The sequence below is a fragment of the Balaenoptera musculus genome, chromosome 1 (assembly GCF_009873245.2).
Source record: "Balaenoptera musculus isolate JJ_BM4_2016_0621 chromosome 1, mBalMus1.pri.v3, whole genome shotgun sequence".
Classification (NCBI taxonomy): domain Eukaryota; kingdom Metazoa; phylum Chordata; class Mammalia; order Artiodactyla; family Balaenopteridae; genus Balaenoptera; species Balaenoptera musculus.
In genome coordinates, this window is record NC_045785.1 from 103,789,057 (window position 1) to 103,798,141 (window position 9,085).

Below are 9,085 nucleotides of genomic sequence, written 5' to 3' on the forward strand. Positions count from 1 at the left end.
CTGTGTAATGTAAATATTCTCAAATATTAATGTATATAAAATCAGCCAAACAACTGATTCGTACCGTCTCTCAGTGAGCCCAGATATTTGACCACACAGAATATCCTATTTCTCCAAAAGCTGGATACCAGTTCTTGGAGTACTACTTAAAAAAACAGAAGTCTGAGACCTAAGAGTACTCAGGGTGTCTGCACAGTTGGGATGTCAGCACAGGAGACAGGCTTCCTGCTGACAGGTGGTCTGTTTGGGGGTCGTGGGGTAGACCATGGACCAGGCAATGGAGAACTTCCAGGCAAAGGGCTTGGCCAGTTGAGAGAGAAGGGAGGAGGGTGTGAGTGTGCCTGGGGTGAGGGTGTGTTAGGATTGCCTTGTTTACCAATGATGATTCTGAATGGAGCAGCCAAGGATGGCGTTTCTTCAGGACATTAGAATTACCATTCATTCCTGCAACATGTCCCTTGATAAGTACAGCTCTACAAGTGAGATTTCAGTCAGACTCTATCAGTCACCCATGTCCACCCTTCCCAAGCATTTGAGAGCAGCATCTCACTTCATTTATTCTTCCTAATGCCCCAGTGAGGTTGATATGATTGTTCCCATTTCTCAGAAGAGGAAACTGAGGCACAGAGAGATTAGAGGACGCCAAAGGCCGCAGAGCGTGCAAGTGGCAGAGCCAGACTATGAATCCAAGCTTACCTGACACCCAAACCTTCCTCTTAGACCAGGTTTCTTTAGATGTGGTCCATGGTCATCTGGATCAGAACTACTAGGGGTGCTTGTCAAGATCAAAGACCCCTGAGTCCCACCTCAGAGCTATAGGATAGGAGCCTCTGGGGTTGGGACATGGGAATGTGCCTTTTTAGCAAGTACCCCGGGGGGTTCCAATGGTCTCAAAGTTTGAAGAACGATGTCCTAAATAAAGGAGCAAAGTTAATGCCCACAGATGGGATGCCCTCTCTAGGCATTTCAGGTCAAGATGCCAGGGATGGGCTTCCTCCCGGAAGCTCAGCTGATTCCAATCTGAGAGACACACCTCTTCCCCGGGTGACGGACAGCAGGTCTGAGGTGGCCCTCCCCCTCCTCACAGAGGGCAGCCTTGTCCCCAGGGTAGGTCCTCCGTGCTGGTGCAGTGCAGTGACCAGAGCGTCTTCTGCCATGCAGTTATACTGGGTCATCCCTCACTGCTGCCACATTCAGTTATCCAGGCTGCCCCAGACCCCACCAGCAAGAACGAGGGAGAGGGGTCACCTCGTCCCGTGTACATGATGACGAACAAGACAGCTCGGAAACAGAGTTCTAAACACTGGGGCAGGGAACCTGCACCCACAGGCCAGGCCGCGGCAGCATCTCACCTGGGGCTTCAGCCACTGTGTACAGATGAGGGCCAACGTGGTTACAAAACCTCGGTACCGTCTGCAAGCACCAGGCCTGTGATTATTTCAGGCTCTTTCATACAGAAACAAGCCCTTTGGGCGATAGGTTAAGACAGCTGCCAGGCCCTCATAACATGATCCCTCTAGCTCTGGGGGTGGCACCGGCTTGACGGGAAAGGATCTTTGGCCTGCGGTGGAGCTGCCCCAAAACAAGACAATGAGAAAGTGGGGGGAGGAAGCAGCCCTGGGCAAGGAGCCCACACTGGTGACAACTGTGTCACACTGCTGTCCCTGAAGCTGGTGGCCCCATCCAGCTGCGCGACCTCAGGCTCTTGGCCCCCCTCTGCTGTCCCTTGAGCACCTGTGCCTGTGATCCCATCCCTGCGACCTCAGCTGAGAGCACCTGACACAGGGAGGCCACCAGAGGGAAGGCGCCCACATGGTGACAAGTGATGCCAACCTGCCCCTCAGATTCTCCCTCTGGGAGTTTGAATTTTAAATAACAGAGGAGTTGGGAATTTGTGGGGGGGTGAAGACTCTAGAAAAGAGAGTAGCCAAGTCTCATGAGTTAACAGAAATCATGAATATACTTCCGAAGGGCAATGAGGAACGTGGGTCGCTAGAGCCACCCTGATGTGTTAGTTCCCACACTAGCACATCCAGGTGTGGGTCTTGGGTGCCGTGAGGTCAGCTCTCCCCTGTCGGGGGTCTCTGCGTGATGCCTGTCTCTCGGGACCCCAGCAACTCTCCATCTGAAGCTTAGAGAGCTTATTCGGTTGCACCCTCAGGGGATGCACTTTCCAGCTCTATTCCCTGTTGCAGTGGCAGCTGGTGGACTTGGGCTCCAGAAAGAGGAAAGGAACAGTATTAACACCAAGGCACTAAGGTGCGACAGGCACTTTCCCACATCGCGTGGGTTATTTTCTGTAATCCTCACAGTCTCTCTGAGAGACGGGGAGGGCGTCCCTATTTACGGACGAACAACGTGAGGCCCAGCAGAATGAACAACACAGTATCTTAGACCCTTGGACCCATGCTGTCTGCACACTCAGCCCCGCTCTTGACGTGCCCACCAGCATGGACGGCCCTGTTTCTCTGCTGCAGTCTCTACACTTAAAACCAAAGCCCAAACCAAACAAACATAGGTGTCTTTCCTGAAGGCCCTTGAGGCCACCTGACAGATGGCCCCTGCATCATTTCTGAGGGCAGAAGGGCTTCCCTGCAGGAGAGAGCTCTGCTCCAGGCCCCTTGCTGCTCAAGCAGAGAACCCGGCTCCTGTCTCTGCCAAGGGCAGCACGTCTGGCTGGAGGGGACCCTGGACATCCCTCCTCCTTTGTCAGGAGAGGAACCTGAGTCCCAGGGATGGGAAGTCTCTTGGACTGTCTCTGACATTTTTGGAAAAATTCCTGTTTGCCACACAAACGCACGGTACATCCATTAGCTCGTTTAATCCTGCAACATCCAGAGGCTAGAGGTCCTCTTATTATCACCATCTTGTTATCTTGAGATAAGGAAGCTGAGGCTTAGCAAGGTCAAATAGCTCTCCCAGAGAGACAGGCAGAGCTTGAACCCAGCAAGTCTGATCCGGGAGCCCATCCTTCCAACCATCAGATGAGTCCTGCCCCTCGGTCTGCCACATTCGTCCTGCTGCAGAGAAGTCGGCTTAAATGATCCTCATGATACGTGTGGTGCTGTCCTTCGAGGCCCACATGTTCCTTTACACTTGAGAAGCTTCGGTTGTTGAGACTAAAGTATCTGATGCTTGGTCACTATGCAGTCAAAGAGGGAAGGAGTGTTTTATTTGGAAAGAAAGACTAGTATAGGAAATGCCTATGTGGAAGGTTTGGAAGTGAAGGTGATTGATAGAAAATCAGGGTTGATTATCCTTAAATTGTCAGATTTGACACTCTTTGATCAACATGACAGTCCTACATTTTGTATCTGACAGTATTTGAATTGGAAAAAAGTTATTTAATTATATCAGAGGCTCTGGTTGCTAAGTCTCAGAAAAATAGCTAAATTGGCTAAAACACAGGGAGTCATGGGCTTCTGGAAGAGATGAGCTCGGTGGCAGTGTGGTCTTCTGGCTTGTCTGTCCTTGAGTCTTTGGCTCTGCTCTTGCTGGAGTGTAGACCTCATCACACATCAGCTTCTCTCACGGCAGCAAAGTGACAACAATCATCCCAGGACTCACATCTACACATCATCCTGTCCAGAAAGAGACGCACATCTGTGGCTTCCCTTCCTCCAGCCACTGAACATGAGCTTGAGATAACTTCTCACCCCTGACTGGTCAAGGGCATGGGGTGGAATTACACTGATGGGCTTAGGCCCATCATTAGGACACTGGGGTGTCCACATCAGTTCTACCCAAGCAATATGGCAGCTCCCCAACTGGGGAAGGAGAACTGGATGCTGGGCACCAGCCTAGAATGTCCACTACATAGATTTTCCCATTAACTCTTCACTTTTAAGCAAGGAACATCAATTACTTTATGCCATCCAGAGTGTTAGATTCTAGCCTTTCCCCATGATTGGCTAAACTTCATTTGCTATAATTCCCAATATCTACCAATTAAAAAGCAATTATTATTATTTACTCCCCATTTCATAGACTGAAAAAACAAGGGCACCTGGCAATCATGTTTTATAAATCTTGACAGATAAGTAAAATTATACTCTTCTACTGAAAATCACAAAGCTTTAAACTTCCACTCTTCCTTGCAAGTGAGATGACAAATATTACCGGTGTGGTCTTTCAACCAGATACTCTCCATTCCCCTGACATGACCTGGACTTGGCCCAGGGGTCCTGGACAATACCAGCAGGGCCCCCCTGGCCATCAGCAGGCCCATGAGGCAGCCAGGGGCAGGGAAGCCCACAGCCCAGCTGGAGCCATCCTCCCGAAACCAAGAAAATGGCCCTTTGACCCCTCTGGGTTCCTTCAGGCTCTATAATTTTCTAGTGTAGAATCTGCCTTACACTGTCCTATGATTTAGGCAAGGAAACTAGTGATAATAAATTTGATCTCATAATCCAGTGGGACCCCCTCCTCTGAACCCCACAGGAAAAGAGTAGTACTGTGGCCCTCAAACTTTTTGGCCTCAAGAGTCCTTCACAGGACCCTGCAGGACCCACCTGAAGACGCAGAGGAACTTTTGTCTATGTGAGTTATGTCTATTGGTATTGACTGTATTAGAAACTCAAACTGAGAAAGTTTTAAAACACAGAACATTCCAATAGCCTGAATGTGATATCATCCCACGTCATGCAGCCTCTGGAAGCTTCACAGGGTACTCGTGAGAGGATGAGAATTCAAAAGGCAAACGATGACTTGGTATTATCATCAACATAATTTTGATGGCAGACTCACTGGAATAGAACATAGATTTTGAGAAAGTGGGTTTTTGAATCAGACTGCCTGGGTTCAAACTCTGGCTTCACCATTGAACCTTTCTATACCTCAATTTCTGTGTGAGTTAATTTTTCCATGCCTGTTTCTTCAGCTCGAAAATGGGGCTAATAATGTGACCTGCCTCACGGGGCTTTTGGGAGATTAAATGATATAAATACCTATAAAGCACTTAGAACAGGCCAGGATAGTAAACATTATTAATAAATATTAGCTACTACTGGCTGAAAATATTAGCTTTTATTACTAACTCACTATTGTTGGTGTAGACCGCTGTGCCTTCCCCGTGCAGCTTGCCCCTCTGCCTGGTTTAAGATACTGGTGTCGGGCCTCGAAGCGCCCCGTGCGGCTCTAGCCTCCTGGGGGCCAGTCTGCTCGGATTCCGCCTTGATCCCCAGCACTGGGTCTTACGACGTGGAGGAGGCCACACGGGCCGAAGGACTCAACAGCTGTCTCTGCCTCAAAGGACCGCATAGAGGGGTCAGAGCTAGCAGACAGGGCTCCTAGCTCACCGGGTTGAGGGCGACACCACAAAGCAACAATTCACTCTTGCGCTGTGGTCCAGGAGAGAATGAACTCAGAACACCACACGTCCTAGATCTGCAATTCTAGAAATTCAAAAGCAATCATCGCGTGCATAAAGGCACTTAGGAAAGTGTGTTGGGCAGTCTCCATCTGCCCACCCAGACCCTCCCACCACCCTTCTAACTCCCGGCTCTGCATCTCAGGGAGGATGCCTTCTCCGGTGACTGCACCCACCTGCCTTCCGGTTGAGTCGGGACACAGGGAGGCCCAGGCAGGAGGGCAGAGGGCAGGAGGAACACGCAGTCAGGCGGTTTTCCTCGGGCCCCTTCCCCGCTGGGAGCGGACTGTCGTTGGGCCTGAGGCTACAGCTCCTGTCGGGTGGCCCTCTCCTAGCTGCAGCGAGGCGGGCCTCCCTCTCCTCACCCCTTCAGGCGTAGCGTGGAAATGGCCCGCTTCTTGCTGCTACTCCTCCAGGGCTGCCCAGCCCTTGTTAAGATTTCCCTGGACCTTGCCCATGACTAGATAAATGGTCCCTTCATCAAGCTCTTCTCAGTAGCCATGATCGAGTGTGCCATCTCTTTCCTCTGGGACCCTGACTGAAGCAGGGACAGAATATGTGTGTATGTGTGTGTGTGTGTGTGTATTCACACACACACTAGTGTGGAAGGATAAGCACCAAAGTATTTACAGAATTGTTGCTGTGGGATCAGGGCTCAGTAATGACTTCTTTCTTCCTTTTGCGTCCCTGCACTTTCTGATTTTTATACAATGCAACATGTATTAGTTATGTTAAAAAATTGTGTCTGAAATGAATGAAGATTCACAGATTTATGAAATCCAGTTGTTTCTATCTAGGAGGATGGGGCTTGGGGAAGCCTAGAAGCCCTCGGATCCAGATCCTTCAGGGGCAGACCTGGGCCCTGATCCACTTTGATGGAAAGAAACTAAAGCCACTGGCCATTACCCCCTAGATCAGATGTCGTGAGGATTAATGAGGTAAACCGGTCTGCAGCTTGGAATTCTTAATGTGATTAAAAAGAAAATAAGAGGCCCATTATCATTTCTTGGCTTTGGAAGGGCCCTTTAACCTTGGCTGCCTCAAATCTTGCTGCCATCCTGACGGTGTTATAACCAGGCCAGATGAAGAGTAGAAGCAAGAGGGCAGGGCTGCCATGGGGCAGGAGGATGGCTCAGCCTTGTGGTCTTCAAGCTTCAGCATACATAGAACCATCTGAGGATGTGCTAAATGCAGATTCTAAGGCACCTACCCAGTAGGGCCAAGATGGGGCCCAGGGATCTGGATTTTATAGTTGGCTCTCCTCCACTCCCACACACATACACATCATGAGGAACAGAGGTGCCTCAGCCACTGAGTTTGGGGCACAGGTCCTGCCTCCTTTGGTCTCTCATTCCTAAGACTCAGTGAGCAGGGGAAGGGAGAAGGAGAAGAGAAGGAGGAGAGCTGGGTAGTGGTGAAGGGCAGTCAGGCCCAAACCAACCTGGTCATCACCAGGAGGAAACCCACAAGCGGGACGTTGAATCGCCTGGGCGATTAGTGCTCCGGAAACCACGGGGACCCACTGGAGACTTTGACTGATGCCATGTTCTTTTCCATTTCTTCTCTGATTACATTGATCCTGTACTTTTGCTGATGTTGTGACAGTCTAATTATAGACTTCTCGGCTGCTGAGCAAACAGTCGTCCCCTCTCAGTAAATCCGCCTGTTACACAAGCGCCAGCTCTGGGACACTGTCAGTATACGCAGCCAACCCCCTGATGTGCTGGGCAGCCGCGCCACATACCCTTTACCTCCTTCATGACACTGTTGGAGCTGGAGGTGCTGGAGGTAAGCCAGGCTGGGTCCTTTTTTTGTTCCTTTGTTAACAGATGGAGAAACTGCGGCCCAGAGCAGTGGTTAAAGTAACGCAGAGCTAGGAATGAAACCTGAGACTTGGGGAAGGGTGGGTGATGTGTTCAAGGCGCTTTCCTTCCTCCCTCCCTCCCTTTCTTCCTTCCTTCCCTCCCTCCTCCCACTTTCCTTCTTTCCCTCCCTCCTACTTTCCTTCCTTTTTTAAAAAATTTTTTTGGTTGCATTGGGTCTTTGTTGCTGTGTGCGGGCTTTCTCTAGTTGTGGCGAGTGGGGGCTACTCTTCATTGCAGTGTGCAGGCTTCTCATTGCGGTGTCTTCTCTTGTGGTGGAGCACGGGCCATAGAGCACACGGGCTTCAGTAGTTGCGGCTCACGGGCTCTAAAGCACAGGCTCAGTAGTTGTGGGGCATGGGTCCTAGTCCATGGGCTTCAGCAGTTGCGGCGCATGGGCTCAGTAGTTGTGGCACACGGGCTCTAGGGTGCGTGGACTTCAGTAGTTGTGGCATGCGGGCTCTAGAGCACAGGCTCAGTAGTCGTGGCGCACGGGCTTAGTTGCTCCGCAGGCATGTGAGATCTTCCGGGACCAGGGATTGAACCTGTGTCCCCTGCATTGGCAGGTGTATTCTTAACCACTGCGCCACCAGGGAAGTCCCCTTCCTTCCTTCCTTTTACCAAACATCATTCACTCAGTGTCTGTTTGAAGAATTTTGAAGAGGAAAAGTATCACCTGGCCAAACAGCAGAGTGTACAGGCAAGGTGAGGCTAGCTGGCTGGTCTCCATCCTCAAAACTTCTCAAGAGTCCGTTTCCTGTTTCTCCAACTTGTAAGCTTCAGAAACTTGTCTGGATCTGTGTTCCAGGGCTAGATGGATCAAAGAATGCTTATTCATTCAATCAATGCTCACAAGAGATGGATGTAAAGACTGGAAGGAAGAGGCACATGTTCTGGCCATCCAGCATCTGAACCTCCTTCCTCTGTTTGGAGAATTCCCTACCTTAAGAGGTAGAGCCCACTTTGCAGAGTCAAAACTCTGAGTTAAATCACATAACCTGATTTTTGAGCCTTCTTTGCAACCAGGGCTTGGGCACATGATCTGGGCTCTGCTGATCAGATGTGCCCACCCAGATTTTGGATCGGAAGCTAGTGATGGGACACAAAAATTCTACCTATCAATGGGTGGCGGCAGTGGTGGGAATGGCAATTACATCGTTTCCAGAGGCGGCAGCAGCAACGTGCATTGCCTACATCTGTGGTGATGTCATGGCATCTTCCCTGGACCAGTTCTACAGTATGATTTTTAAGCCTTGTTCCTGGTAGCACAGCCAACTGGTCAAGTTCTGTAGCCATCCTGCTGATTCTGTGGGCTCCCCAATATTTTAAAAATAAATTCCATCTTTCTTAAATCATCCAGAGTCATTTTTTGATTGCTTGCAACTGAAAATCTAGACTAATATGTGGCCTGGAAAACAACGTTTGAGGTCCCCTGGGAGGTGAGGTAGACATTCCTAGCAGGGAGGCATCCTCTTCCTCTGGTAATCTGTGTGGAAATGGCGGCAGTCTCTTCGCCAACAGGCACAGACTCCTGTGCTGGGAGTTTCAGGCGTTATGGCGGCTGGCGAGACAGACATCCGGGACCTAAATGTAAGGCAGGCTCAGAATGGACCCAGTGATTGGTGATGAGATATGAAATGATCAGTTAACAATTTACACTTTCATGGAATTCCTTTTCCCTGAAGGGAGATTTGAAAACTTTAATCCTCAGATAAGAGATCCAGAGCCCCAGAAGTGAAGGCAGCCATAGCAAGGTGTTGAGAATTTACCCTCCTCTGCTCTCATCCGACTTGCTTGCCAAGCTCTTCTAACAGAAAGAGAGAAAAGGGCCCAAGGTTGGCAAAGAGATAAATCC

General features: G+C 50.0%; 1 long non-coding RNA gene across 3 annotated transcripts; it reads left to right on the forward strand.

The window, feature by feature from the left end:
* The first annotated feature begins 6,140 nt into the window (after positions 1-6,140).
* Positions 6,141-8,726, forward strand: LOC118902390. 3 transcript variants are annotated; one of them, XR_005021558.1, is made up of 4 exons: positions 6,141-6,306; positions 6,974-7,156; positions 8,039-8,181; positions 8,305-8,726. It is a non-coding gene; the product is annotated as an uncharacterized LOC118902390 (long non-coding RNA). The 3 variants fall into 3 exon arrangements; XR_005021560.1 differs by having other exon boundaries at positions 6,142-6,306; positions 6,985-7,156; XR_005021557.1 differs by lacking the exon at positions 6,141-6,306 and having other exon boundaries at positions 6,694-7,156; positions 8,305-8,725.
* Positions 8,727-9,085: the final 359 nt, after the last annotated feature.